Raw genomic sequence first — 8,817 nt, 5'->3', positions numbered from 1 at the left:
AATAACTAAATACAATAAAAGGCGCTATAAAATACCGGTCTGCCATTCGAAGGCTGCAAAAGTCCAAAGTGCTTGGTCGCGTCAGCCTCCTTCTCAGTCGTTTTCTGATCGTTGAACACACAGATGGCGCAACTGGAGGCTCTTCACTCGCTCTTCTAACCAGGCCTGCAGGACACGAAGCTCATCTTCAGCTTGGCCATTTCACAAACCCTACATCCAGTCCTCTCCATCGGACACATGATCCCCAAAACCGTTTTTTTTTTTTTAATTTGGCAAACACTACGCCTGACTGTCAAGGGCAGTTGCTTGAAGCAGAGCCATCAAGGGTCAGGAGATTCAAGAGTTTTTGGGAGACCCCCTTGAAGCTTTGAATTACTGGGGTACGTCAACACTCGATTGAAGTCTTGTGAAGTAAACTGTGTTAGGATAAGAGGAAGGCGAGTGCCAGGACATGAAAGAAGACCTAAAGGGCACCATCATGGATGAAATCTGGACCACGCTGGTTGATCATGTGGTCACCCATACTCTGAGTATGATGAAGGCCGGGCAAACCCAGGGCCATCTTAACGTATGGCAGTGGTTCTCAATCTGTGGAGTGGGCCCCCCTAGGGGGCGCGAAGTAACAAAAAGGGGGGCACGAAGATGTGAAAAAAGAAAACAAGAAACAAAAATATGAAAAATACATCGATTGAAACCAAAACAAATGAACTTAAACTACATTCTGATACTAAAAAAATAAATATAGAGTTAGATGAATGTCGATAAAATTTAAGTAGGTATAATAAAATATGCATCTATGATTTATCATTAATTAAAAAAGAACAAATTGGTATTAGTGGGCTCCTTTAAAAAAAAAAACGTTAGGGGGGATGCAATTAAAACTGTTATGAAAATACTTAAAGGTTGGGAAACGCTGACGTATGGGCACAATGGCCACTGGCATCAGGAGCATAGGGGGCACTGCAATGTTTCTGTTTTGCTATCTAAACAGGGGGCTCAGTGCACTACTTTACCTAGTGGGGCCTATGATGCCCTTAAGACAGCCCTGGGCAAACCTGAGCCGCTCCCAGAACAGTGCAGGCTGCCAATGGGCAAATTGGGGTCTTGCGTCACCATGCCACTCTTGGTCCATACACTCCTGCCCACGTCGTTGTACTCCTTGACACTCTACACAGCATAACTGTCTCCTGATGACCTCGGGGACGGGCCGGCGCTGTCCGGGTTTGTCATCATCAGGGTTAACAACTTTCCACTTGACTTCTCTTATTTTCAGAATCGATTCTTTGACCTTCTGTGATTTTTTTCACGCTATACTCCCACCATACTCACCAGTCATAAATCCCATTGAACATGGCGGTGTCGGGTGTTCAATGAGAAGGCGTACAGACGCAAAGCCAGGCAATGGAGGAGACTTGTGGAGATATCGTAGATGAGGGGGTGTGTTGGGGGTCAGTACTGTGCCCACCGTCTGGACAGACAGCACATCACTTCTGATGTAGATGAGGTCACAGAAGTCCAGTTTCTAAAGTGCCATGTTAAACCGGTTCAAGAGACCAGGATAAAAAAACAGACACAGACAGACTTCACTGCGAGGTGCCCAATTTATGTGGCCATGTACATTCTTGAGAGTCGAGGATTGTGTCATCTGTGCTCATCTGTGAGCTTGGCACTCTCATCCTGCACGTGTGGGCAGACGTATCCACGAGAATCCCCCCCGCCCCAAAAAAACAAATGCCTGCCGAGTCTCAAGTTCAAAATCTGGCATATCCAGAGACGACAAAGCTTTGGGGTGGGATTCCAGTCACTCACAGGGCACATTAATGCCTGTACCCACGCTGGGCAAGTTGATTAGAGCCCTGAGGAAGCTGAACGCTGAGAACGAGTCCCACAGCAGAGATGGGCTACGCTGACAGGAAATGATCGTAATTTCAGTTGAGCTACCAGCATAAAGAGCGGGCAGAAGAGTAGAGCGCTGTACCAGTGAATCCAGGGCACTGCAATGTTGCCATCCATCCATTTCCTGAAGCAGTTAATCCAGGGCAGGGTTGTGGGGCAGCTGGAGCCTCTCCAGGCAAACATCTGGCACAAGGTGGGGGCAACAGCAGGATAATGGCGCCAACACTCACAGAGACACACACGGGCCACGTGGTGGAAAAGCACAAGGAGAGAACATGCCAACTCCACACAGGGAACACCGGGCATTACTTACAATACTGTAACGAGCATTCAGTGTTATAGTGCAGCTTTGGGAATCGTTGGCGATGCCACAGTTATTCCTAACATCTTCCTTCACTTGGGTGGCAGAGTGGTAGTGCTGATGCCTCAGAACAAGGCCACTCGTATTGTGATGATGATGAGGATGATGATGATGATGCAGGGAGTTTGCATGTTCTCATTGTGTCTGGGAGGGATTCTGCCTGTAGGATGGGCGAATTGGCATTTCTTAATTAATGTGTGTGTGTTCACCCTGTGATGCCCTGGCACCCTGTCCACATTTTGTTCCTGCCTTGCACCTGATGCTTACTGGGGTGGACTCCAGCTGCCCCTCGGTTATTAAAATGGATGGACATTCCCTCACACTGAAGCCATTACTTGATCTTGGCCCACGGCTTGATTGCCCACCGACATGCCAACGTCTTTATCTGTTTAAGACACTTTCTATTTGGCACACTTTTATTAATCCCCGAGGGGCAATTGTCTTTTCGCGTCACATTATATGTTACTTCTATTAAAATGGGGGTCATTTAATGTATTCTTATAGAATTTTGTTTAACAAGCAATGCGGCATAAGAGGAAGATGATAATGATGAGGAGGAGGATCTAATATGCCTCAGCATTCTCAATCCTGCCTAATGCAATTTTCAGCCAACAACAGCTGGGGTCTCGCCAGGCAGCATCACATGAAGAGTAGCAACCGACCTTGGGTAGGGCACCATGATGGCCAAAGATGAGGATGACGATGATGATGGTTAGAGTGGTACAGTGGTTGCCTTTCTGGGTTCAAACCCTGCACAAATCTGAACATTTTATATGTGATGTATGGAGGTTCTCACAGTGATGCTAATATTGTGATGATGATGATGATGGTCCTGCTAACAATAACAAGAAGAAAAGAAACTTCTGTTGGACTTGGAGAATATTAGAACTCCACATGGAGGACAGTGGCAGTAGACTGGGGTCTGAAGAGCAGTGGCGCTACACACTACACCGCCATGCCACCCAGTATAATCCATCCATTTTCTTAAATCCTCAGCAAGCATCGGGTGTAGGCAGGAAGAACACCTGGGCAGGGCGGCAGACCACCGCAGGGTGAACACACACACACACAGACGAAGGGCCAATCCACCTAACCTGCATGTCCAGACACAAAGAGAACATGCAAAGGATGTGAGCCCTGGTGTCCTTGTTGATTGGCAGCAGTGCCACCACATTATCATGCAAAAACTATTCACCCATCACGTTGAGTGAGAGGGTGGGCTCTAATGAGTGTGGGGTTTGGACTGGTGACCTGTCGGTAGAGGTGGGGGCGTTCACCATCTCATCATTGCCCACCCCTAGTGAGCCACAGGATTTCCAAGGCAAGCAAAGTACCCGCTCAGAATTGTGACCACAGTGGGCACGAGTGCCAGGAAGCGGCTACTGTCAAGTGACGGGTGCTTTTGGCCGGGAAGTGTGGCACTCGATGGCCAAAGATTTGTGAGCACTCTGCTGATGATCCACCAATCAAATCGCAGCACTCGCCTGAGCCCGCCCCCTCCACCGTGACAGCTGTCATTTCAAGATGCGTGTGGTGTCACTGAAGTGAGTAAAGGAAGAATGAATTCATTAATTAATACATAAAGAAAGAAGGCACCAAAAAAACACTTCCTGACACATGTTAATTAGCTATGGTCACATACCGTTGTGTTTTTATTTATTTGTTGTCACGTTTCTCAATGCGTTTATTTATTTGACTTTGTCCAGAATATCCCTACATAGATAAATCGAATCCTTTCATTCAGTTTTGTACGTGCTTCCTCCAGTTCAGTGTCCCAGGCCCAAAACAGAAGCCCTCCAAGAATGAGGTGCCCACCAATCCCACAGCAGGCCCATTTGGCATTGCCAGTCAACTTTTGGATGCACAGCAGCCCACCACGGACACAGGGAGCGCCATCGCCCACCACACAGGTACTGTCTGGACGGAGGGGCCGCCCTGTTGTTAAGGTCATTATGCCTGTGCAGTCTGATTGTCCTCCACGTGTCACCTTGACGTCTTCCTCAAAAGAGCACCTTGTCTGTGTGGCCGGCCATCTACGTTGAGTGGGTTGTGTGTCAGCCCGCCGGTGTGGGCTCCAGTTGTTTGACCCCCCGATGCCCATCGTCCACTACTCTCTCTGCTCTTCTGCGTCTGCACTGTGCAGTGCGATGGTAAGGTCGTGTTTGGAGTCGAGAATTCGGTTTGGTGGCCCAACTTTACTCCACTGATTGTCCCTTCAGCCGAACTGTGCTTTACTGCAAGAGTGCTGTTGTCTTCATAATAAGAAGGACAAATGTAATCGTCCTGCTTTGATTCTCTTAAAAGGGTGCATAATGGCAGCACGGAGCTAAGGCCTAAACACCGGCTACAGACAGATGAAGCGGGTTTGACTGGCGTTGCTTTGTGTGGGCCTCCCTGGGGTCGGGCGTGCTGCCAGCTCTCTTGTGGTATCACTCAGCTGAAATCTACAAGCCAACTGCCTTGGCCTGCCGCTTACACTGGGAGGCGCCGTACTGAACCCCGGCAGTGGCGCACTAGGGAGGCGATTGCAGAAATGATGGCATAGAGCGGGGGTCCTCAGTCACAGTCCTGGAGGGCCGCAGTGGCTGCAGGTTTTTGTCCTAACCCGGTTGCTTAATTAGAAAGCAATTCTTACCAATAATTTAATTTCATGGCTTGCTAGGCTTTAACTCTGCTATGTCAGCTCATTCTCATATCCTCGATTTTCTTCCCCTTTCTAAGGATATCATCCAAATGATCTGAAGGCTAAAATGGAGGAGTAATTCTCAGTCCTTCACTTTTTTCTCTTCACTTTCCTTCCAAGTATTTAATTAAACCCAATAGTGCACGATAAATACACACGGGTGTAAATGGAAACAAGCTAAATGGAGAAATGCTGCTCTCTTTTGTCAGTGGCATCTCATTGCTAATTTGGAGCAAATAAAAACCAAAACTACAGCCGTTTAGGACTAAAATAAACAATAAGGGTTCGAAATCTTAACGAGTGAGAAAATGAAGTTGAAGTAGAAGAGTCACTTGAGCCATAAGAGCTTCTTACTAAGCAAGTGGGTTGGAGCAAAAACCTGAAGCCACTGCGGCCCTCCAGGACCGCGACTGAGGACCCCTGGCATAGAGCAGCAAAGGTGGCACACTGTGGGCAAGAGGCGGCAGCGATGCCTATTCAGATTGGTGATTTGAATTTGTCCCAAAATAGGGAAGGAAGCCAAAAGGATGTGATGAGATGGGTAGGGGGGCTAAAACCACCCCCTTTATGGTCGGCCTGTTTAATTACACACAAAAAAGTTTAAACTGGCCGATTAATGAAGAATTAGAAGGAGTGAACACAGCGGTTAGTGTTTGGCACCCACACACCCGGTGTGCCCGTATGGAGTTACGAGGTGTGCCCTCCCGTTTCCTCCTGCACCCTCAAAGACGTGCCAGTTAGGGTTAATAATGAGTGTGTGCCCTGCAGTGGACTGGCATGCCATCCTGGTCCGTTTCCTGCCTTGTACTCTGCGCTGCTAGGATAGGCTTGGGCCCTCCGACCCTCAATAGTTAATCAGGTTATATCATGTTGTGTAATGTCATGTCGAGCCATGGCATGTCATGTTGTGTGTCATCGTGTCACGTCATACTGTGTCACGTCATACTGTGTCATTATGTAGTGTAATGCCATGTCATGTTGTGTGTCATCGTGTCACGTCATACTGTGTCACGTCATACTGGTTGTCATTATGTAGTGTAATGTCATGTCATGTTGTGTGTCATCGTGTCACGTCATACTGTGTGTCATTATGTAGTGTAATGTCATGTCATGTTGTGTGTCATCGTGTCACGTCATACTGTGTCACGTCATACTGTGTCACGTCATACTGTGTCACGTCATACAGTGTGTCATTATGTAGTGTAATGCCATGTCATGTTGTGTGTCATCGTGTCACGTCATACTGTGTCACGTCATACTGGTTGTCATTATGTAGTGTAATGTCATGTCATGTCATGTTGTGTGTCATCATACAGTGTCATTATGTAGTGTAATGTCATGTCATGTTGTGTGTCATCGTACGTGTGTGTCATTATGTAGTGTAATGTCATGTCATGTTGTTTGTCATCGTGTCACGTCATACTGTGTCACGTCATACTGTGTGTCATTATGTAGTGTAATGTCATGTCATGTTGTGTGTCATCGTGTCACGTCATACTGTGTCACGTCATACTGGTTGTCATTATGTAGTGTAATGTCATGTCATGTTGTCACGTCATATACTGTGTCACGTCATACAGTGTGTCATTATGTAGTGTAATGCCATGTCATGTTGTGTGTCATCGTGTCATCATGTCACTGTGTGTCATTATGTAGTGTAATGTCATGTCATGTTGTGTGTCATCGTGTCACGTCATACTGTGTCACGTCATACTGTGTGTCATTATGTAGTGTAATGTCATGTCATGTTGTGTGTCATCGTGTCACGTCATACTGTGTCACGTCATACTGTGTCACGTCATTATGTAGTGTAATGTCATGTCATGTTGTGTGTCATCGTGTCACGTCATACAGTGTGTCATTATGTAGTGTAATGTCATGTCATGTTGTGTGTCATCGTGTCACGTCATACTGTGTCATGTCATACAGTGTGTCATTATGTAGTGTAATGTCATGTCATGTTGTTTGTCATCGTGTCACGTCATACTGTGTCACGTCATACTGTGTGTCATTATGTAGTGTAATGTCATGTCATGTTGTGTGTCATCGTGTCACATCATACTGTGTCACGTCATACTGTGTCACGTCATACTGTGTCATGTCATACTGTGTCACGTCATACTGTGTCATTATGTAGTGTAATGTCATGTCATGTTGTGTGTCATCGTGTCACATCATACTGTGTCACGTCATACTGTGTCACGTCATACTGGGTGTCATTATGTAACAACAACAACACTTATTTCTGTCGCACATTTTCATACAAACAGTGGAGTTCAAAGTGCTTTACACGATGAAGAAAGAGAAAAAAGACAAAATAAATAAGGATTCAAATTAGGGAACACTAATTAACAGAATAAAAGTGCAGTAAAGTCCGATGGCCATAATAAAGAATAGAAAAATAAAAGACACAATAAGAAAATAAAATAAGTCAACATTAATTAACATAGAATAAGAGTAAGGTCCAATGGCCAGGGTGGACAGGAAAGCAAAAAAAAAAAAATTCCAGACGGCTGGAGAAAAAACTAAAATCTGCAGGGGGTCCAGGCCACGAGACCACCCAGCCCCCTCTAGTCATTGTAGCCAACATCAGTGACCTCAATCAGTCCTCGTGGTACTCAGGGTTCTCATGGAGGAACTTGATGATGACGTTCATGTGGACTTCTGGCCTTTAATCCATCAATGGAGGGACATCACGGTGCTTTGATCAGGTGGTGGTGGTGGAGTAGTAGTGCCATGTCATGTTGTGCCACGTTGTGTTTGTTAAGTCATGCCATGCTGTGTCGTCTCATGTGTCATGCTGTGTTACGGATTAGAAAGTTCTTATGTGACTTACCCACATGCCAGGGTGCCCATCACGTACAGTTGGCATGTTCTCCCTACCTGGTGGCGTCACATTGATTTTCCCGTCGACTGCGTTATGCCAGGTCACGTGATGGTATGCCGTGTCATGCGGTGTTGATGTCACCGATTACAAGGTTGTTATTTGGTTCAGACGCTTGCAGGGGTGTCCATTATGTCCAGTTGGCATATTCTGTCCCGTTCTGTTATGTCCGCTGTGCTGTGTTACATGACCGTGTGTGGTGTTGTGTGCTGTGATGTTTACCCGCTTGTTGATGGCACAGTTGGCGTGTCCTCCACGTTGTTTTCGGTTGCCTTATGTTAGGCCGTTGTCGGTGCGTCGAGTCGTGTGCCATCATGGACTACAAGGCCATCACGTAGCTTGTTAGTGGTGCCCGCCGTGTGCAGCCAGCGTGTTCTCCACCCCCGGGCCGTCAAGGCTGTTCATCTGCTCAGGCTGATCTCCATCCTCCTGAGGAACGAGAACTTAGGAAGTCAAAGCTGCAGATTCTCTCAGCTGGCCAGGAAGACGCCAGAAGAGCAAACACGGGCGCTTAGGATTCCACAAAAATGCCGAATGTTGGCAAGGACACTGGAAAGAAGGCCTGAGCCAGCACACAATGCGCATTGTCTGTCCCAGAGCACAATGGAGACGTGATTAACACGGTGACAGGCCGCAGCGCTGGCTGACGTCACTTTCAGGAATCCAGAGTCTGATTTAATGGCTAATCGGAAATTCACTGAGGCGCGACACGGAGCTTGAGAGGAGCCTGGAGAGGTCGGGATGAAGTGAAGTGGAGAGCGTAGGTCCGGGTGGGCATCCCTCTGCTCGCCCTGACACTGCCCCCCACCCCCGCCTTGTGTCCTGTCACTCGGGCAGCTGGGCAATGCTGTGTGGCAGACTAGAGCCCCTCTCAGCTAGTGCCAGCCTTGATGAGGTGGGCTATTTTGTAAAGTCCAGACTCTGCGACAGTGGCACCTTAGGGTCACATCCATAACGTCAGGCTGGCAGGACTCAATCGCACACCCGCTTGGG

This window comes from Polypterus senegalus, chromosome 17, assembly GCF_016835505.1.
Source record: "Polypterus senegalus isolate Bchr_013 chromosome 17, ASM1683550v1, whole genome shotgun sequence".
NCBI lineage: Eukaryota > Metazoa > Chordata > Cladistia > Polypteriformes > Polypteridae > Polypterus > Polypterus senegalus.
Note: the sequence above shows the minus strand (reverse complement) of the source record.